At 53.0% G+C, this 21,870-nt stretch overlaps 1 protein-coding gene and 2 long non-coding RNA genes across 3 annotated transcripts in view; 2 read left to right on the top strand and 1 right to left on the bottom strand.

Moving 5' to 3' along the window:
* The first annotated feature begins 2,097 nt into the window (after positions 1-2,097).
* Positions 2,098-5,388, top strand: LOC147572773 (uncharacterized). The gene is made up of 2 exons (XR_015245816.1): positions 2,098-2,172; positions 5,241-5,388. It is a non-coding gene; the product is annotated as an uncharacterized LOC147572773 (long non-coding RNA).
* Positions 5,389-14,875: 9,487 nt separating this feature from the next.
* The window catches only part of EPHX1 (epoxide hydrolase 1), a 138,341-nt gene continuing 131,346 nt past the window's right edge, over positions 14,876-21,870 (bottom strand). Inside the window, exon 10 of the mRNA XM_086694334.1 lies at positions 14,876-14,893. The gene's annotated coding sequence lies outside the window, so the exon portion shown is untranslated. The remainder of the gene's footprint in view (positions 14,894-21,870) is intronic.
* LOC147572774 (uncharacterized) lies at positions 16,449-21,533 on the top strand. The gene is made up of 2 exons (XR_015246390.1): positions 16,449-17,093; positions 19,855-21,533. It is a non-coding gene; the product is annotated as an uncharacterized LOC147572774 (long non-coding RNA).

Raw genomic sequence — 21,870 nt, forward strand, 5'->3', positions numbered from 1 at the left:
GAGAAGAGGCTACACCACCCGGTGGCCTCAGGGTGAGGGGGACGGGCCTCTTTTTCCAAAGAGCAAGCGGCGGCTGCAGGATGCAGGGTCAGCGGCCCGAGTCCCGTCCGGAGACCCCAGGGCGCGCGCGTCTCTTCCACCTGTTCGCAGAAGCGCGCATCTTGCGCCAGGGGACGAGTGAATTGGAACGCGCTCAGAACGCGGTGACTGAAGATCAAACTAAGCCGGCAGAGGAACGTGCCTCTGCCCCGGAGCTTCCCGTAATTTAAACGCGAGTGGTAAATGAAAAATAAACGTTTCCGTGTAACCCTTAAAAAAACGACAAGACAGGGGCACCTGGGTGTCTCGGTCGGCTCTTGACTCCTGCTGGGGTCATGATCTCGCGGTTAGTGGGTTCAAGCCCCGCGTGGGACTCTTTGCTGGCGGTGCAGAGCCTGCTTGGGATTCCCTCTCTCTGCCCCTCCCCCAGTCGTGCTCACGCTCAATCTCTCAAAATCAATAAACTAAAACAATTAAAAAAAAAAACCAAAGATAAACAAACAAAAAAACACAACTGCAGGATATTCTGATATATTGATATTCAGTTGTTTACAAAAAAATGTTTGATTGAGCTATGATTCGCCTCCCAAAAGGTTCACCCTTTTAATGCGTGCAGCTCAGGGGTCTTAGTATACTCTCAGAGCTGTGCACGCAACCACATGCTTCGAGAACGTTTTCATCACCCCAGAAAGAAACCCTGACCTCATCAGTCGCCACGCCCATCCTCCCATCCGTGGCCCCAGACCCACCAATCTGCTTTCAGTCTCCAAGCATTTGTCTGGCCTAGAGATTTTGTAGAAATGGAATCATAAAATGAGTGGCCTCTGATGTCTGGCTTCTTTCACTCGGCATAACGGTTTTCAAGGTTCATCCACATCGTAGCACGTATCAGGACTGCGTTTCTTTTCTGTCTTTTTTTTTTTTTTATTTTTTAATGTTTATTTATTTTTTTAACGTTTATTTATTTTTGAGACAGAGAGAGACAGAGCATGAACGGGGGAGGGGCAGAGAGAGAGGGAGACACAGAATCTGAAACAGGCTCCAGGCTCCGAGCCGTCGGCACAGAGCCCGACGCGGGGCTCGAACTCACGGACCGCGAGATCGTGACCTGAGCCGAAGTCGGACGCTCAACCGGCTGAGCCCCCCAGGAGCCCCGGGACTGTGATTTGTTTTTTGTTTTTTGTTTTTTTAATGGTCAAATCAGTTTCACTGAGTGGGATACGCTTCTCCATTTTCAGCAGTTGACGGACATTTGGGTTGTTTCCATTTCTGGGCTGTTATGCACGAGGCTGCTGGGCGCATTCGTGTCCGTGTGACTTTTGTCAACAGATGCTCCGGTGTCTACCTAGCAGTGGCATTGCTGAGTCGTGCGGTAGCTCTGGGGGGGACTCCGGACGAACCCCCAGGCTGCTCTCCGAAGGGCTGCACCGTTTTGCATTCCCGCCAGCGGTACAGGGATTTCTCCACACCCTCCCTGACGTTTGTCGCTGTCTTTATTATTACGACCCCCCTAGCGGGCGTGCCGTGCCGTGGCGGCTGAGCTCCTGGCTTCCCCCTTGGCCCCTCTCCAGCCTCACATCCTCTCCTCGGCTGCCCGCGGCGCTGGGGACACAGAGAGCGCCCAGAGCGACGACGACACGGTACGTCATGGTGAGCGCACGGGGCTTCGCCTCTAGGTCTAAGCTCTTGGAGCTTCACTGATGGGCCGGTGGCCTCACGGAGGCCACATCCCGGTAGAATTGAAACCGTTTTGTGAGCGGCAGAAAGAGGGACAGCTGGGGAGGAAGAGAGAAAAGAGGAAATGCCTTAGAGCCGCCACCTGGAGACTCCAAGCCGGAGCCCGCGAGAGAGTGTGCCGTCCCCTGCCGGGGGTGAAGACCGAAGACAAAAGGGAAGGGAGGGTACAAAACAACGCTGTCCCTGCTGTCCCTCCTTTGCTACATTCCGCCCCTGAATTCCCAGCTCAGAAGACTTTTATTTACCGAAAACACGTTCAGGATCCACGGCCTTAGACACTTGGTTCGTGTGTCCTCTTGAGAGCATTCTGAGACCCCCTCGGAGCAAATGTTGACCGATGGCTCTGCTGTCCCTCGGGAGCTCTTTTCTCCGGGAACACCCTCTCCTTCCAAGTAGGTGGGTGTTTGGAGTGAGCTCCTCTTCGGGAAAGCCCAGGAAAAATCCATGTGCATGCAATCGTTTCTAACTAGAAACTTATATTTGGGCAAAGATTCGTCCAGAGCAGGGGTGAAAAGGAATAAATGCACATGGGACTCACAGGGAAAGCCCCGTGCGAGCATCTGAACTTACCTCCAAAAAGGTTGAGTGAATTTTGCCAGTTTCTTTTGGCTTACACCGATTTTTTAAATTTTTTTTTCAACGTTTATTTATTTTTGGGACAGAGAGAGACAGAGCATGAACGGGGGAGGGGCAGAGAGAGAGGGAGACACAGAATCGGAAGCAGGCTCCAGGCTCTGAGCCATCAGCCCAGAGCCTGACGCGGGGCTCGAACTCCCAGACCGCGAGATCGTGACCTGGCTGAAGTCGGACGCTTAACCGACTGCGCCACCCAGGCACCCCCGATTTTTTAAAAAAAATAATCTTTTAATTTTAATTTTTGCTTATTTTTTTTAGAGTTTATTTATTTTGAGAGAGAGAGAGAGAGAGTGCTAGCAGAGGAAGGGCAGAGAGAGAGAGAGAGAGAGAGGGAGAGAGGGAGAGAGGGAGGGAGGGAGAATCTGAATCAGGCTCCACGCTGTCAGCACAGAGCACTTGAACTCACAGACTGTGAGAATGACCTGAGCCGAAATTAAGAGCCAGGTGCTTAATGGACTGAGCCGCCCAGATGCCCCTTTAGTAATTTTAAAAAAATTTTTTTAATGTTTTATTTATTTTTGACAGAGAGAGAGAGAGAGAGAGAGAGCATGAGCGAGGGAGGGGCAGAGAGAGAGGGAGACCCAGAATCCGAAGCAGCTCCAGGCTCCGAGCTGCCGGCACAGAACCCGACGCGGGGCTCGAACTCACGAACCGGGAGATCATGACCCGAGCCGAAGCCGGACGCTCAACCGACTGAGCCCCCCACCAGGCGCCCTGCTTATAGAGGTTTTATAAACGTTGTAGGATACACATGTATTAGTTCTGTAACAAGAAAAAAAAAGCCAGACGTTGGTTTCAAGGAAAACAGTTGCTGGCGGTGGACGCGGAGGAAAGGCCCCAGGAGAAGGCCGGAGGCGCAGGCGACGAGGAAGCGCGTTTGGCTCCCGTGATGTGCAGCGAATGACCAGAAACCCCGAGCCTCAAAGCCACGCTTGCTCGCTATCTCACGCCCCGGGGGTTCGGGAGGCCCGGCAGGTGCGGTCAGGCCCGGGTCCCGCAAGACGCCGTGGTCCCAGTGTCCGCGGGCTGCGCTTTTCTGGAAGCTTGACCGGCAACGGACCCGCGTCCGGGCTCAGCGGTTGGCAGGACTCCGCGCCTCGCCGCCGTGACCCCCGGGGCCCAGCCGGAGGCCACGCTCCTCCCCAACGAGCGGCTTGCCGCCTGGGTCCGTCCACAGGCCGTCTTGCGGTGTGGCAGCTTGTTCTGCGAGGCCATCGAGGACGGGAAGCTTTATAACGCAACCTCGTCCCCTTTGCCACATTCTGCCGGTGATCGCGGGTCACGGCGCATCCCGCCCCCCCTCGTGGAAAGTGGATTACATCAGGGGGTGGGTCCTGGGACGTGGGGGTTACGGGGGCCACCTCAGAGTCTGTTTGTCACCCGGGGTGTGAGAGTCCTCGTGGGAGGCGCATCTCCTCCCCATATGGCATTCCAGGACGTTCTCAAGGCTGCCCTACCCCAGGCACCTGTATGTAATTCTCTCCCTCCACGTGAGGGACAGACATGCCTGGACTTGACTCCCGTGGACTTGATGGGACGTGGTGGGGGGGGGGGGGGTCCCTCACTTCCTCACCCCTCGGGCAGGAAAATTCGGAGGAGTGTCCGAGGTTGTCTCCCAGGGTCCCCCGCAGGGCCGGGCCCCAGCCGCAGTCCCCACCGAGGTGGTTTTTGTGTCTGATGGAGACCCGCTTCCACCAGGTGGAAGGGGTGGGGGGCTCTCCGGGGCCTCTTTTATGGGGGGGGCACTAATCCCATTCATGAGGGCTCCGCCCTTGGGACCTAATCGCCCCCCAGAGCCCCACCTCCTTGGGCGTTAGGTTTGCAACAGAAGAATTTGGGAGGGGGACACAGACGTTCGGACCACAGCGGAGTCCGGCTGAAAGGGACCTGAAAGGGACCCGCAAGGATTCGAGAGAGAGCCTAGCGGGCCTGGTGGTGGACAGGAGGAAAACAGAAATCCAGACAGACTCCTCAACACCTTAGTCAAGCGGAACTAAGCTGGGAAGGGTTACGCTGCCCGGGTGTAGACGGGTAATACCCCAGGAATCCTCACGGTGTAATGAAGCGGGTTTTTGCACGCTCAGCCGCCGACCCGAGAGTGGCCGTGTGGACGCGTCACAGAGGAGAGGCCGGGCCTGGGCGCGTCTGACAATCAGTCAAGCGGTGTCGCTGGCTTTGGGGTGGCCCCTATCTATCTCCACTTCCTTCTCACTCGTACCCCGATTTTCCGTGCATGTCTTACGGGCACCTCAAAATCGGTAAGTCCCAAACCCAATCCACGGCGCTCCTCGCTGAACTTGGCCTCGTTTCGGCATTCCATAGCTCAAGGGGCGCCGGCACCCGCAGGAGGGCGAGAGCTGAACACGAAGGCCCCTGTCTGGCTCGCTCTTCTCCCTTCCCCTGCAGTCCCCGCCCAGGTCCGGCCATTTGACCTTCTCAGTTTCTGTTGAGTTCATCCGTTCCCCTGCATATCCATCACTGACTGCCCCGTCCACGTCCCTGCCATCTGGATTTCCAGAATTGTCTCCTGTGTCACTCTAGAACTCCTGGGGTTGGGGGGAGACCCTCCCGACTCCCACAGGCTCTGCTCCTTCCTTGGGAAGAGTTCCTGGCCATGCCTCCAACCCACCCCAAGACCCCCATAGCCTCCCACAGTGCCCTTTCAGCAGTCAATCGTGGCTGTGACGTACAACATTTGTAAACGTATTTTATTTTGACAAGAGAAATTGAGAGGAATTCAGAGACCGTATCAGGAACCTACACAGTCCTGAGCCAGAATGTACAGTGTGAACAAATGTTTCTTTCAAATGTTTCCCTTCTCTTCGCAGAGGAACCAGACTCAAAACGGATATGGTTATAATCCACTTTGAACACCGTTCCCCTCCCCCGTCCTGCTCTTTTCCCTTGTCAGAGAAACTGTGATCAAGAATCTCATTGTGTTTCTCTGCCATTCATATTTTTATGCTTTTAATATGCCACGTGTGTGTGTTTTTTTAATTATTATTTTAGAGAGAGAGAGAGAGAGAGAGAGTGTGCATGGGGAAGAGGGACAGAGGGAGAGAGAGAATCTTAAGCAGGCTCCACACTCAGCGTGGAGTTCGACATGGGGCTCGATCCCACGACCCGGGGATCATGAGCCAAAATCAAGAGTTGAACACTCAGCCGACTGAGCCACCCAGGCGCCCCCAACGTGTGTTTATAAAAATGAGCGGTGATGTTCCTGTTGGGTTTTTTTTTTTTTTTCAACGTTTATTTATTTTTGGGACAGAGAGAGACAGAGCATGAACGGGGGAGGGGCAGAGAGAGAGGGAGACACAGAATCGGAAACAGGCTCCAGGCTCTGAGCCATCAGCCCAGAGCCTGACGCGGGGCTCGAACTCACGGACCGCGAGATCGTGACCTGGCTGAAGTCGGACGCTTAACCGACTCCGCCACCCAGGCGCCCCTGTTGGGTTTTTAGATTATGTGAATGACACTCTATCATCAACGTAGAATCTCACACCTACTTGTATTCCTATTTGCTGAATAGTAATACTTGCTCGTAAACCCCATGAGAACAGAGTGGGTTTTCTCACTGTCAAGTCTGTAAACCTGCCACAGTGCCTTAGCACACTCTCCAGGCACCTAAGCGGCTCGGTCGGCCAGGGGTCTGACTTCGGCTCAGGCCATGATCCCACGCTTCGTGGGTTGGGATTAAAAATCCTGCTGAAAGTTGGGCCCTCCATCCCCAGCGGCCCAAACCGAACCGGACGCGTTTTTCTGGCAACCGCTTCGATTTCGTTCGGGCCGAGGCAATGCTGGTTCTCGCGGTGGGTGCAGGGGGGAAGCACGGGGGGGTTTTCAGCCCGTGTCGCCGCGGAGAAAGCGGAACGAGAGGAACCAGCTCCTCTTCCCGCCTGCTGCTGCTGTGTTCCTCCAGATACCGGAGCAGACCTGAGCAGAGCGCGTGATTCTTGGGGGCTGGCGTCTGCACTGCTGGTCTACTCCCGCCAGAGTTGGCGGGGGGGGGGGGGGGGGGGGGGGGGGGGTGTGTGTGGATGGAAATGAGGAAGTGGTAAGAGTGTCACCTTTGGAGTCAGATGGGCGTGGGTTCTTTCCTGGCGCCGTCTCTTCCCGGCGGTCTGTCCCCTGAGCGTCAGTTTCTTCTCTGTAACGCGAGGAGAAAGATCCCGTTTCACGAAGCAGCGTGGAGCGCAGCGTCCGGAACGTGATCGGGCCCCTTCATCTGAAGGTGGAAAGAGTAAAAGCTGAGACTGGGGGCTCTGCCCCGGGGGACTTAGGATGCGGCGTATGACATGCAGGGGACACGCAGGCAGCCGCAGGGGTCAGCGTGGGCGCCCGGCGTCCGCCCGCATCTGGTGGCCCCCAGAGGCCTGCCACGGTGACCCTATTCAGTAACCAGCAGGATGGTTCGGTGTTTGGGAGTGGCTCCCGTGGTTACTCACCGTGTCCCCGCGCCGGCCTCGTGTCCGTCCCACGCGCTGTTACTCACGCGTGGCAGGAGAGAGCGCGGTCTGCACTTTCAGAGAAACGTGCGGGCCGTGGCCTCCGGGAGCACACGGAGCTCCAAAGCTCCCAGTGTGGCTGGTTAGACCCTGTCCTGAGTGGAGAGGGCTGCTGCCGTCGGGCCCGTCGGGGATTTGTTTTCCCACGTTTGCAAGACTAGCAGCGGAGACAGCAGCGCTACGAGCTGACTCCACCTCTAGCTCCGCCTCCACCTCCACCCCCACGGTGTGTAACTTTAGGCTGGATAAACACCGCCGCCAAAGGAAGCATACATTATTCAGGGAATGTGAGCATGTAGGTCCCACGCCCACAGCAAGTATCGGCCCGCTCCAAAGAGGCTGTTGTGCACGGAGACTTGTGTCTTGCTCCAGATGCTACGAAGCTAGCAGCGATCGGAGCAAGAGGCTCAAGCGACGCATCTGGGGGTCCTCCTCCCAGGGCGGCAGGAAAGAATTTCGGTGGGCAGAGTTCAAGCCGATGACTTCTCCACCCAACCTCCCCTTCTAGCCCTTTCAAGCTGGTTTCACAAGGTCTTAAATAAGTCACCCCGTTGTGGGTGGGGCAGTACCTTCTGGGAACTACTCCTAGGTAGCTGAGATACCATTCGAGAATGAGCACAAGATCTGTTTCCGAGGCCAAGGGTCCTTCGGGGCTATAATTACTCTTCGTTGTACGCTGATCACGCACAGGCTTTCTGTTGGACTCCTAGGCTCGAACAGGTTGTTGGTTAGTGATTAAAAGATAAGCAGAATCATAAAATATGTGATATGTATCCTTCCTTCCTTGGTTATGACACGATTGCCCTGGAGCTAAGGCGCCAGGTATCAGAAAGTTTTACGTATACAGTCCGTGTCTTGGGTTGTGCGCTGCTTCTCAGATTCGGGCTTTGGCACAGATGCTGAACGCACGGATGCCAATTAGGAAACTAAAATCCAGTCATTACTCTGAGATTAAATATTTCAACACAGTGTCTCAAACTATAATTAAAGGCAGCGAGCTTCATTACTGGCATGAAAAAAAAAAAAAAAAAAACCCTGAGAGGCAGACAACTATTTTTGGAATGGCTCTTCTCTTCGATACGGTCTACTCTCCTTGAGGTTTTAGCCACTTGCTTACCTCGTACCCAAACGTACAAAAGCAATCCCGATGAGACGCCGCGAAGCGACACGTTTGTGAAATGGCCGAGGGAGACACAGGGGGGAAGGAGGCAGGTGAGGAGGTGGGGGGAACAGGGCAGAGGGATGGAGGGGTCCTTCCCCAAAAAGGTTGAGGAAAGACAGTGAAACAGTTAAACTCTGAAGTCTGTATTGGATTTCCTGGTGGTGGTTCACTTCAGTTGGGACCCAGATTTATCCTCTGTATTTTGTGACATCATCTGGCTCAAACTACAGTTGCAAGAATATAAAGTCCGTATGCACACGGTATGTCCGTGTCTCAAATATACACTAATGAGATTCATCGATTTGTAAGTATCAGGGTTTCTGTTGGGGTTTCTTTTAAGGTTGTTTTTTTTTTTATCATTTATTTTTGAAAGAGAGAGAGGGTGACGGACAGAGCGTGAGCGAGGGAGGAGCAGAGGGAGAGGGAGACACAGAATCCAAAGCAGGCTCCAGGCTCTAAATGGGTCAATATAGGGGCGCCTGGGTGGCGCAGTCGGTTAAGCGTCCGACTTCAGCCAGGTCACGATCTCGCGGTCCGTGAGTTCGAGCCCCGCGTCGGGCTCTGGGCTGATGGCTCAGAGCCTGGAGCCTGTTTCCGATTCTGTGTCTCCCTCTCTCTCTGCCCCTCCCCCGTTCATGCTCTGTCTCTCTCTGTCCCAAAAATAAATAAACATTGAAAAAAAAATTAAAAAAAAAAAAAAAAAAAAAGATAAATGGGTCAATATAGGTAAAGTGCTTAAAAGGACCATACAACTGTGTACGATTATTATTATTACTTCTGACTCTAGAAATTTACTGAGCTAAGGATATTTGACTATTTAGAAGGTATTAGAATATTTGACTGTATTTTTATTTTTTATTTTCGTTTTTGAGTTTATTTATTTTGAGAGGGAAAGAGAGAGGCACGCACAAAAGAGCAGGGGATGGGCAGAGAGAGAGAGGGAGAGAGAACCCCAAGCAGGCTCCGAGCCCAGCTCAGAGCCTGATGTGGAGCTCAGTCCCATGAACTGTGAGATCGTGACCTGAACCGAAGTCGGATGCTTAACCAACTGAGCCACCCAGGCACCCCAATATAAGAGTCAAGAACTTGAGAATTTTTTTAAGTAGTCGCCACACCCAACATGGGGCTCAAACTCACGACCCTGAGATTAAGAGTCAGAGGCTCAACCGACTGACCCACCCAGGTGCCCCCAGATCTTGAGAATTTGTTATCAAGGCTCTTCACCATTTGGTCCTGGGCCCCCTGGGTCTGTCACCTTATTGTTCACTGTTCTTCTAGCTGTGACAATATCAAGCCGTCTGGCATCTAAAGGAGTCAGGCACGTTCCTACCTCAGTCCCTTTGTCCCTGCTCTCATCCCCTGCTGGAATGCACGTGTTCACTTACACACACACACACACACACACACACACACACGGAGTATCCAAGGTCCAGTCCAAATCCTCCTCCGTGAAGCTCTCCTGGACTACCAGCAACCATGATGCTCTTTCCCACGGAAAACCTCTCGTTTTGCACTAATCGTGTCCTGTCTTAAAATAATTTTTATGTTATTATTCATTGTATGTACTTATCTTATCTCTTTAATAGGCTGTGAGCTCCCTGAGGGCGGGGGAATTCTTTGTACAGCCCAGAGACTTTGGCCCATGGCTATGTACTTAATAGGCAAGTTCATTTTCCCTACAAATTGGGGAAAAATAGTTACTTTTTCGTGAAGCGAATAATAGGATGGGAACTGACGTCTGCAGGTGTAGATGAAGCATCGGTGAGAGGCTCATGGGATCGTAATATCTGTTTACCTCCAACCAGTCCTGTGAGAATAATTAATGTTTACGTGGGTCTTTGAGATCTTCAGATGAAAGGGACTTTAGAAGATTCCAGAATGACGGCAACGGCTCCCGTGACTCCTTCAAAGCCTCAGACCACATATCCCGGCGTGCCTCAGGTTTCCCCAGACTGGGAGGAGGGTCCAGAGCCACCGAGGGGGCACCTCTCGACGCCACTGGGGACGTGCTGGAAAATCGAATTTAAGGCTGGAGGGAACTCCAAATCCCGGTGATGAACGCTTGGCTTCTGGAGCAAGACTGAAACCCGGATGCCCCTTTTCATGCTCCGGCCGGGAGACAGTGGACTCGGGGCCAGCTGTCCCCTTGCTGCTGGGGTCACCCTGGTCAGTCTTACGCCCTGGCTCTCCCGCGTCAGATCCTCTGTGCTCAGGGTATCGAAGCCCAGAGGCACTTTGGAAGTAGAGATTTTGGCCTGACTTCTGCTCTCCAGGAAGTATGTATTTGTCTCTGTCTCTCTGTCTCTGTCCCCCCTCCCCACTCCTGCACCCCATCGTGGGACAGCTCCAGGGGTCTCTTGATCCCGATCGAAAACCCATCCGTGGCCCAGGTTGGAGAATGTTGCATCACGCCGAAGCTCAGGGCCTCTCCAGCCTCCGTTTTCTTGTTTGTTTGTTTTTTAATTTGAGTTTTTTTATGTTTATTTATTTTTGAGAGAGAGAGAGACAGAGCGTGAGCAGGGGAGGGGCAGAGAGAGAGGGAGACCCAGAATCCGAAGCAGGCTCCAGGCTCCGAGCTGTCGGCACAGAGCCCGACGAGGGGCTCGAACCCCCGAACCGTGAGATCGTGACCTGAGCCGAAGTCAGAGGCTTAACCCACTGAGCCCCCCAGGCGCCCTGCCCGCCTCCATTTCCTTTGGCAACAACCTGCCTCTCTCTTCTCTTTGCTTTATTCCCGCATCCTTGTTTTGGTTGACTTGGCTGGGTACCTCTTTAGAAATAACTCGTGAACCGTAAACGACGGTCATCTCAGAAGCTGCCGCTGTGACTGCCTCGTGCTGGATGACAGGGAAAGACGTCCCCAGCTGGTACAGGCCCGGGCAGACGTGGGTACGGTTATAATTAAGCAGTAAATCACCGCAAGATGCTGTTCGAGCTTGCCTCGCAGGTGTTCGAAAACGTCGAGTGTCCTCACCTCGGGCCACCTGGCTTCTCGGCAGCGAGGCTGGCTCCAGCCACCTCCCGGTTGGCAAGGGGCGACTTCGGTTAGCCTAGCGCATGAGATCAGAAGTCCTCGGCCTGCCAGGGCCCGTGGGCCGGAAAGCCTGCCATTCGGTTGCAGCGGCGGCAGTGACAAGGCCCACGGTGAAAATGTCGCTCCAGACCCTTGGGGGGAAGGTGCCGGCCCTGACCCCGAGTCTGGCGTCGGTGAGCCAGGCTCGTGCTCCAGCTTCAAGGGCTCACTGTTGGGTTTGTCTCTGCGCGTCAGTGCGCGTGGCCCTTGGCTCCTGACTCAGACTTTAGGGAAACAGACAGGCCGCAGAGGAGGCCCGGACTCGACGCTCAGTCTCTGGATGCCCTTTGAGCCCAATTCAGGCCATGCTTCCGTGAGAGGACGTCTCTTCTGGGCAAACGTGAGCGGCTGATAACTCAGGCGTGCCTCCTCCCTGCGTTACTCGGACGGGAAAATGCCTCCTGAGCTATCACGGCTGGCCTATCACCTCTGGACCCCAATCCCTCCGTGGACAGCTGACTGTGCGTCCCGATCGCAGGCCCAGAGACGGTGTGCAAGCAGGGGAGGGGCAGAGAGAGAAAGGGAGGGAGAGAGTCCCGAGAAGGCGACACACTGTCCGCGCAGAGGCCGACGCGGGGCTCGAACTCACGACCTGAGCCGACGTCAGCGGTCGGACGCTCAACCGACCAAGCCCCCCGGGGAGCCCCGGACTCCACACTTTCTAATGGCTTCTCGTAGAAGGCCCGAGGTCCAGGGATCCCAGGGTCTGTCACGACCCAAGCGCCTCGATCTGGGACTCTGGAACGTGGTCTCGGGCAGCCCCGGGAGCTTGTTAGGAATGCAAATTCTCAGTCCTGCAGAATCGGAAGCCCTGGGGATGGGGCCCAGCACTCCGTTCGAACACCTCCTCTGGATGGCGCGGAGGTTCGAGAACCGCCGGTCCGTAGGAAGAGCACGCATGGATAGAGGGAGACAGGTGGGGAAGGATGTGCTATGGTCTACCTCGAGTGGACCCCACGCTCGCACGAACAACCCTCCCAACTCCGTGTCTTCACGGGGAAACTAGAAATTCTTTCCCCTGCTAACTGGGGCCGTAGGGAGAGGAAGCGATAGACAGGGACGCCGGGCAGAGAACCCTGTATTACCCACCAGGAGCGTGCTGTCTACGCACGCAGGACAGCGTGATGTTTTTGTATTGTTTTTAAATCGCACGGGTCTGCCAGTTTTCATGACATCTTTGTCAGGCCGTTTCCGAGCAGGTATTTAGGTCCTTGTTTATCTGTTTGTTTATTTATTTGTTTTTAAAGTGTATTCATTTTGAGAGAGAGACAGTGAGACAGAGAGAACGCGCGGGGGAGGGGCAGAGAGAGAGAGAGAGAGAGAGAGAGAATCCCAAGCAGGCTCCACGCCCTCGTTGCAGAGCCCGACACGGGGCTCTATCCCAGGGACCGTGAGATCATGACCTGAGCCGAAACGGAGAGTCGGATGCTTAACCGCACGAGCCCCCCAGGCGCCCCCTATCAGTTATTTATTGTAAAAGAAGCCCTACGTCCGATGCGGAGCTTGAACTCACAACCCCGCGATCGAGAGCCACACGCTGTACCGACCAGGCCCGCGGGGTGCCCCCGGTCCCGGCACATTGAGAACTCAACATACATTCGCAAAGCCCATTTCTACAGCTTTTATTTTATTTAATCTTTCTGCCCTCAGCATTGGGCTAAACACATCCTCCTCATTCATGCATGTGTTTATTGAGTTCTTTGTAACCACGCGACAGGCACCCCCAAACCCAGCCCCCGCGGACACCGGGGACTCCACCTGAAGGAACCTTTCGTCCCGAATCCTCTGCTCTCAGGCCCTTGCTTTTTTTCTTTTTACACCATTTTAGTCCATGCTGGTGTATTCCGGAAAAGTACGTTTCTATTTCGGTCATCTTTAACTTGACGCAAAGGGTATGTTGGGTTGAATGCAATCTTGCGGAATTTAATTTCTCACTTAATGGATTGCTGAGGTTCAGCCGTATCGTCATGGGTGGCTGTAGTTCATTCTCGTAACTGCCGAATCATTTTGTACCGTGGGGATAAAACACGGCTGCTCCAAGGGGGCGCCCGGGGGGGCTCAATCGGTCGAGCGGTCGACTCCTGATTTCGGCTCAGGGCGCGATCTCGTGGTTGGGGAGGTCGAGCCCCGCGTCGGACTCGGAGCCCACGGCACGGAGCCTGCTTGGGATTCCCTCTCCCTCTCTCTCTCTCTCTGCCCATCCCCTGCTCACGCTCCCTCGGCCTCAAAGTAAATAAATAAACTCAAAACAGAAACCCACAGCTTGTCTAGCTACTCTTGTCCTGAGGGGCATTTGGGTTGTTTTGGGTTTTTGCTCCTGTGAACAGGAGACGCGATGCTTGTAAAAGTTCTGCCAGACGCATCTGTCCCTGTAGACACCGAGGCCTATTTTGAATGATAGTAATCAGAGCTCTGCAGTCGTGGTGGCCGGGGCACCAACCGACCGGCGGAATAGAGCGGGCCGGTACGAAGCTGCCGGACGTCAGAGGTGACATTTAAGACAGTGAGGAAAGGAGAGACTGTTCAATAAATGGAGTTGGATGAAATTATTATCCGCATGAAAAAGGATGAAGCAGAATCCCTCCCTCGGTCTATAATAAAACTCAACACCAAATAAAGAACCTTCATACCAAAACAAAACATAAGAAACTCCGACTGGGAAACACACGTGAATCTTTCTGACCTCGGAGTTGGAAACATTTCTTAAGACAGGAAAACCCGCTCAACTCAAAAGGAAACACGGATACATCTGACTCTATTGAAACTAAGAACATTTGTGTACCTCTAGGTTTTCCGCACTCTCCAGGACTCAAGATTATTCTGCTGCTTTTGAGTAACTTTTTTTAAACATTTTTTTTTTAAGTTTACTTATTTTTGAGAGAGAGCACGAGCCGGGGAAGGGCAGAGAGAGAGGGAGACACAGAATCCCAAGCGGGATCCAGGCTCCGAGCTGTCAGCACAGAGCCCGGCGCGGGGCTTGAACCCATGAGCCGCGAGATCATGACCCGAGCCGAAGTCAGACCCTCAACAGACTGAGCCACCCCGGCGCCCCTGTCCTGCTGCTTTTAGCTCTACCCCCACGTTAAACCTTTCGTAATTTGAGACTAGATTTGGGTATAAACAGAGTTTCAGCTGCCTCCGTAGTCCTAGAGAGCACCCCCCTCTATTTCCCACCTGGAATAACGAAGGTCAGAGGCTTGTTTTATTTTTAGGGAATCTCCACACCCAGCGTGGGGCTCGAACTCACGACCCCAAGATCCAGAGTCCCACGCTCTTCTGACTCAGCCAGCCAGGCGCCCCCAAAGGTCAGAGCCTTTCTAGGCTGGGAACGGCGATGGGAGAAAAAGCTTAAACTCTGCTGTTTTGAAGCAAATAGGACGCGATCCCCACCCAAAAACGAGAACTTGAAGTTAGGAAAAATAAAGCTTCCAACGCAGCTAGTGACAATGAGTAAACGTTCCCTGGCCGAATCCGTATCGAGCACCGACTATCTGGAGGCTAGAAGCACGGAGGGCTGGTGGAGGGCGAGGGATGCTGGGGCAAGGCAGGCAGGGGTGGGTAAGGAGGTGGACACAGGAGCAGAAGAAGCCAGCAGGGCTGAGTCCGGTGGGGGAGGGGCGGAGGTCGGCAGGGCCAGTCTGGGGACCTGACTGTCCCCTATCTGACGTCACTAAGTCGGTTTCAGGGAGGTCCCTGGCAGCTGTGGAGTACAGGTGGGGGTTGCGGGGGGGGGGGGGGCAGGTGGGGAGGGCTGAAACCAGGCGTTAGCCCTGGGGGCAGAAGGGCTGGGAGAGAGGTGTAAAGGCCTTGGACAGCCATCAGATTTGGGGCATGACAAAGTATGGGGATCTGTGATGACCCTCGGCTTTACAAATTGAGGCCACGGGTAGATAGAGGTGAGGCGGTCACTGGGTTGGGGAATCCAGCAGGTTAAACAAGCTTTGGGGGGAGGGGGGTGGGGCCTGAGAGCAACTGGGACACCCTGAGGGCAGGCAGCTTACAGGTCTTGACGTCTTGTGAGTGTTGAGCTTTCATAGAAAAGGTAATGGCGTTTCCAGGAAGCCACTGAAGAAAGCCCTGAAGAAAGTCCTAGATGGCGTGCAAATGACCACACAGGGCCCCTGCTTCGGGGACAGCAAATGACCATTTCAACGTACAAACAAGGTACGAAGACCCGTCATGGGATTCTGGGCCGGGCGCGGACCTCACGTGTTCACCTGCACCTGCATTCCTAAAGTCCGTGGCAGCAGCTGGCCTTTTCCTGGGGTTTTTCTCTTTGCACAGGTCTGTGACGCAAACACACAAGCGTCTTCCAGATTCATGCAGATAACAGCAGAATATCACGAACACGAACTCACGGCGCGGCCTGTGGCGGGGGGGGGGGGGGGGGGGCAGACAGACCCGCGGAAAGGCGGCGAAAAGGCATCTGGCAAGAAGGTCCTTGATGATAAAGACACGACCGAAGGGAGCCCGGGACACGCCCCGCTCAGTACTTGGCAGTGACCTTGGGGGTTTCTGGCGGGAAGAAGTCGCCAGGCTGGAGGTTGGCCAAACGTCTCCTTTCTCGCTCCGTGACCTACTCTCTTCCAGGCGGTGATTTCTCTGGGCGGCCGCCTGTCCATTCTGCTTCCTCGGCGCCCCAAACCTGTTCTCTGACCCCCGCCAGTGCCCCATTCCCTGGGAACAGCAGACTCACTGTAGGTCTCCATGCTGCAGAATCAGAGCCGGAGCTGAAATCCTGGCTCTGACCGCCCCCCGCTCCCCGCCCTTGCTGTGTGACTTGGGTGAAGCCACTCAACCTCTCTGAGCCTGTTTCCATACTAGTCAAAGAGGAGTCCAGGGTCCAGGAGTCTCCAGGGTCATTGCTCTAAAGTACGCGTCTGATCGTGTCTCTTCTCTGTTTGAAACCTGCTCTGCCCACGGGGACAGAAGGCACAGGCAGGGAAAAGACTCGGGGGTATTGTAATCGCTGCAGGGTGACAGGTGGCAGCCTGCCACAGCATGACAGGGACACAGTGTAGACTTGTCCAGTCCCTATGTTGTACGCCTGAAAAGAGTGCAACGTTGTGCGGCGGCTGTATTTCAACAGAAACGCAAACAGAAACAGAAAGAGCCTTCTGTGGTCTCTCCTTCTGTGCAGATTGAGGTCTGGATGCCTCAGCCTGGCATTAAAAAGCCCAACGACTCCCCAGCCGTTATCTTCTGCGGCTTCCACCCCCTCCCCCCACCCCCGGCTGGGTGTGTGTGTGTGTGTGTGTGTTTTAACGTTTATTTATTTATTTAGAGACAGAGAGTGCAAACGGGTGACAGAAAGAGAGACACAGGATCCGAAGCAGGCTCCAGGCTCCGAGCTGTCGGCACAGCGCTCCACGCGGGGCTCGAACCCACAAACCGCGAGATCACGCCCTGAGCCGAAGTTGGGCGATTAACCGACTGAGCCACCCAGGCGCCCCCTGGCTGCACACGCGTTTAACAGTAACGTCGGATGGACTTCGCGCTGTTTCCTGAACCCCGAGCTCTGCTCCTCGGGGCCTTTCTAGACAGTAGTGCGTGTGCGCGAACGTGTGTCCCCAATCAGCTTATCCACACACACCCCTCCCAAACCCGGCGTCTCCGCTCCGGTCTCTCCTACGTGCCTACGGGATGCCGTGCGTGTGCGCGTGTGCGTGTGCGTGTGCGTGTGCGCGCCGCCACAACCGGTGTTGGTCTGAGATGCTTTAAGATGCTTGTATTTGCTAGGGATTTGGAGCATCTGGCGCACAGACCCTCGCCTGTTTATGTCGCTGTCTCTGCGTCCGGTCCCTTGCCGCCCACCTCTCCTCTCCAGCACTTAGGAGGTGAGAAATGGATGGCGGTGGAATTGAATTGAGCGACCAACTCACACGGCGGGCCACTAAATCTTCGGTGGGAGCTGGGACCATACAGAAGCTCTCTCGACACCGTAAGTTCCTCTGCGCGCTGGCCTCTGCTCCCGAGCAGGAGGAGGGCAAGTAATGCCGTTGTGTTCTGTTATTACCTTGTCCCCCCCAGAGGCAGAAAGAACGAGATAGCTCACCAGCACCGATGCTAAAAGCCAGAAAAAACACATATGGTAAAGTAGGTTTTGCGGGTATATGGAGAACAAAGTGTGCTTTTATGTATTACAATGAACCGAGCTCCCTAAATGCCCTGAGAAATTGCCCGGTTTCTCTCTCTCTCTGTCTCTTTTTTTTTAAACACCCCATTGGTTAATATTCAACACGTAGATAAAGGACTCCCACAACTCAATACCAAAAATGCAAATGATCCAATTAAAAAAGGCAGAGGACCGGAACAGACACTTTTTCCAAAGAACATTTTCCAAAATACATGACAAGGGGTTCAGCCTCATTGGTCATCAGGGAAATGCAAATCCAAACCACAGTGAGGTATCACTTCACGCCTGTCGGAATGGCCTGGGTGGCTCAGTTGGTTAAGCGTCTGACCTCGGCTCAGGTCATGATCTCCCAGTTCATGGTTCAGGTTCGTGGGTTCAAGCCCCACTTACGGCTCGGAGCCTGGAGCCTGCTCGGGATTCTGTGTCTCCCTCTCTCTGCCCCTTCCCTGCTCTCGCTCTGTCTCTTTCTCTTTCAAAAATAAGTAAACATTAAAAAATTAAAAAAATTTTTTTTCTTTTCTTTGTTTAATGTTTATTTTTGAGAGAGAGAGAGAGAGACAGCTTGAGCAGGGGAGAGGCAGAGAGAGAGAGGGAGACACAGAATCCCAAGCAGGCTCCAGGCTCCGAGCCGTCAGCACAGAGCCCGATGCGGGGCTCGAACCCACAAGCCGCGAGATCGTGACCTGAGCCGAAGTCAGATGCTCAACCGAGCTCCCCAGGCGCCCCAAGATTTTACTTGCAAGTAATCTCTACACCCAACGTGGGGCTCGAACTCACAATCCTGAGATCAAGAGTCAACACGCTCCACCCACTGAGCCAGCCAGGGGCCCCCTCCTTTAATTGAATATTAATATCAGCTGGAGGCTGTGTATGAATTTCTTGCATCTTCAAATTGCAGCGGCTAATGTGTGTCGTTTCGAACCTTCTGCCAGCGTCCAGAGGCTTTCCACGGTGATTACAGGATATCATGCATTCTGTTTCCTTTATGACTCCTTCCGAGAGCCCAGATACATGCATTGCAGATTTTTAGTAAATATTCAAAGGAGAGCCCTCTACGAATTTACAGAAAATCGGAGAATCCCTTTATCTTGTCATCCAGAGGGGCACAAGGCTCTGGGTAATTAAAAGAGAAATTATGGGGGCGCCTGGGTGGCGCAGTCGGTTGAGCGTCCGACTTCAGCCAGGTCACGATCTCGTGGTCCGTGAGTTCGAGCCCCGCGTCGGGCTCTGGGCTGATGGCTCGGAGCCTGGAGCCTGTTTCCGATTCTGTGTCTCCCTCTCTCTCTGCCCCTCCCCCGTTCATGCTCTGTCTCTCTCTGTCCCAAAAATAAATAAACGTTGAAAAAAAAAATTTTTTTTTAAATTAAAAAAAAAATAAAAGAGAAATTATGTGTTGAAATCACTGTCATCTTATAGTAACTGGAGAAAATTGGTTATTTGTACACAAAACAGTTTGTCTGACCCTCTATTTGAACTGCCTTAAAGTACAATAGGTGTTTAGGAGAGGGGACCGGAGCGGCTACGACTCTCGGTATCCAGTGCTTTGGGGACACATGCCGCCATATTGGACAGCTGAGTTTTCTTCGTTAGCGTTTAACCCGTGTGTTCATGAATGTTCAAATTTCTACCCTGTTTGGTGGGCTTCTAAAATGTGTATCAGAGGGTGCCCGGGGGCTCAGTTGGTTAAGCGTCCAAAGCATGGGTTAGGCTCAGGTCACGGTCTCTTGGTCTGTGAGATCGAGCCTCGCATCGGGCTCTGCGCTGACAGCTCAGAGCATGGAGCCTGCTTTGGATTCCGTCTGTCTCTCTCTGCAAAATAAATAAACATTAAACAAAAATTTTAAAGATAGTAAAAAAAAAGGAAGAGTCCATCGATGAGGCAGGCTTCACTGTCTTATTTTAAGAAATTGCCACAGCCCCCCAATCTTCAGCACCGACCACCCTGACCAACCAGCAGCCCCCAATATGGAGACCCTTCCAGACACAAAAGGATTACGACTCACTGAAAGCTCAGATGGTGGTTGGGGTGTTTTAGCAATGAGATATTTTTTCATTAAGGTGTGTGCATTGTTTTAGATGTAATGCTAATGCACACTTAATAGACTATAATATAGTGTAAACCTAACCTTTATATTCACTGGGAAACCAAGAAATTCCTTTGACTTGCTTTATTGTGATATTGGCTTTCTTGTGGTGGTCTGGAACTGAGCCCACAATGTCTCTGAGGTATGTCTGTACCCCCCCCCCCTCTCTCTCTCTATCCACCCTATTGGCTCTGTTTCTCTAGAAAACCCTAATACAGTCAACACATTCTAACGTCAGATCATTAAAAAATATTCCTACAGACCTATGAGTTTTCCAGGAGAAAAATCCCCTTTTCAATGGCTTGGCCATGCAGAATTCATAAAGAACTATGGGTCTTTATTGCCAAGAGAGAAATTGAATTTCAATGTTGAAAGAATTCCAGTGCTCAGATACTCCATTTATGGAAGATGTGTGCTACGCCAGTTTGCTTTATAATTCTAATACAGTGACCGAAATTAAATTTTTTTTTTTATCGTAACAGCATTATTTGATGGCGACTTACGAATGAGGATAACCAAGAGGCCCTTGGAAGCGAGTGTTGTGATAAATCAAACAAGGTAATATCCAGGGCGATCGGGAGTGACCGAATTTATTGATGAAAGTCCACCCCGAAGGAAGATCCTTCCTTCTTGCGGACACTGCAGAGAGGTGGGCTTCTGTACCCAGCACTGGCTGTGGGTCCAGATTTTTCTCCCGGCCGGGCACCGCCACCCTACTCCTCTGGAACCTCTGTCCTCTCCGGGTCCTGCCCAGCACCAGTGCTAAATGCACACCTTTTCTACCCTCAACTCCACCTCGCCCTTGACGCGTCCTGTTTCCTTCTGTCCAATAGAGGCGGCAGGGTGGGGCTGTGCCTTCTCTGGCTGCCACACGTCTTGGGTCCCTGTGTCAGGCTCCGCCTCCCATGCCATCCACCCCCCAGTGTGGACTCCACAGCTCCTACCCAGAAGCTGTTTTTCCATCCTAGGAGCTGACCTCATTGTTCCTGGGGCTGGAACCATCTAGAAGGCAACACTTGCCAGTTTAGGAGTTTATGCACTTTTGTGTTCGTGGCACAGGAGGAACCAAGCCGTACCATTGTCTTTTGTCATAACGATGGCATTAACAACTTCCTCTTCTTGCCCCTGAGCATGAACATGGCTGAAAACACATCAGTGTGCCCTGAATGTCACACGGGGACGTAGTCTGCAAATTCGCTAGTTTCGGAGCCCTGCTGTCGTTGGTAAAAATTGCCAGAATGTCCAGACTCGCTTCCTGTACTTGCGGCCCAGCGTGACATTTTGGCTCAGTTGAGCCCGTCATGGGTTGCCACACAAACATTGTCGGGAGCTGTCATTTCCTGGCAGGGGACAGTTATCCCACATCGCCCCGGGACGCTCTCACAGTGTCCTCCCGGCCCCAGCCAGTCCTCAAAGAGCAAAGGTGGAGCCAGAGTCAACCTTCTGGAGAACGCGGGCAGGAACAAAGTGTGGCTTATTGGAAAGAACACCTAATATGTCCCCGGAGCAGGGCTACCCTATTTTGCTAATAGAGGAACTGACCTCCACCCACTCACCACCTACTGGTCCCAACCCTACATGCATCTTCCTGTGCCTCCCCTGACACCATGAGGTGGGGAAGGTGACAGCAATTCTATGTTTTCGTAATCGCTGACCAGCCTGGCCACACAACAGTGCCCATTAGACACCACTGTATACTCTCAGCTGCCCAGCTAATCAGCTACCTGCCTAGAATTTTTTCTACTCCTATGACCTTGGCCAGAGCTCTAGCTTTAGGTAACTCAGTTTCCTCGTTATTGTTACTCATTTGTTTATTTCAGAGAGCTAGACCATTGTGTGGGGGAGGGGCGGAGGGAGAGAGAAGGTTCCAGGCTTAGTGTGACTGCAGGCTCCATCCACCAAAGTCTGGGATCATGACCTGAGCCGAAATCAAGAGTCAGACACTGAGCCCCCCAGGTGCCCCTCGAGTTGTTTTTTTTAATAATAGGAATTTAAGTGTAAGAATGAGATAAAGAGTGAACAGTTTCATTCAGACTTGGTTTTAGAAGGATGAGATTTAATGCCAGTAAATAAATGATGTGGACGTTCCTTACTAAAAAGGACTAATTGATCTTTACATATTTGAATCATTGCCCTGAAACAAAAATGTTATATAAAGCGAGGCTGGTCTTTTGTCTGCTTGCTTGTCGGAGAGGAGGACCTTTGAGATAGCCATTTTTTTTTTTTTTTTTAATCCCAAGGAAGAAGAAGAAATGAATGAACAAAGAGGCTTGGGGCTTGGCTCCCTCGAGGTTGCATGTTCAGGGGGCACTGAGGGTGGACAGTGGGGAGGCTCAAGTTTTCCAAAGTTTGGGCTGTGTTCTTTGTTTTTTAATGTTTATTTATTTTTGAGAGAGAGAGCGTGCAAGCAGGGGAGGGGCAGAGAGAGGGAGACTGAATCCAAAGCGAGCTCGGCGCCGAGCTCGAACTCACAAATGGCAAGATCATGACCTGAGCTG

The sequence above is a fragment of the Puma concolor genome, chromosome E4, assembly GCF_028749965.1.
Source record: "Puma concolor isolate L17-30 chromosome E4, mPumCon1.1.hap2, whole genome shotgun sequence".
In the NCBI taxonomy this organism is placed as follows: domain Eukaryota; kingdom Metazoa; phylum Chordata; class Mammalia; order Carnivora; family Felidae; genus Puma; species Puma concolor.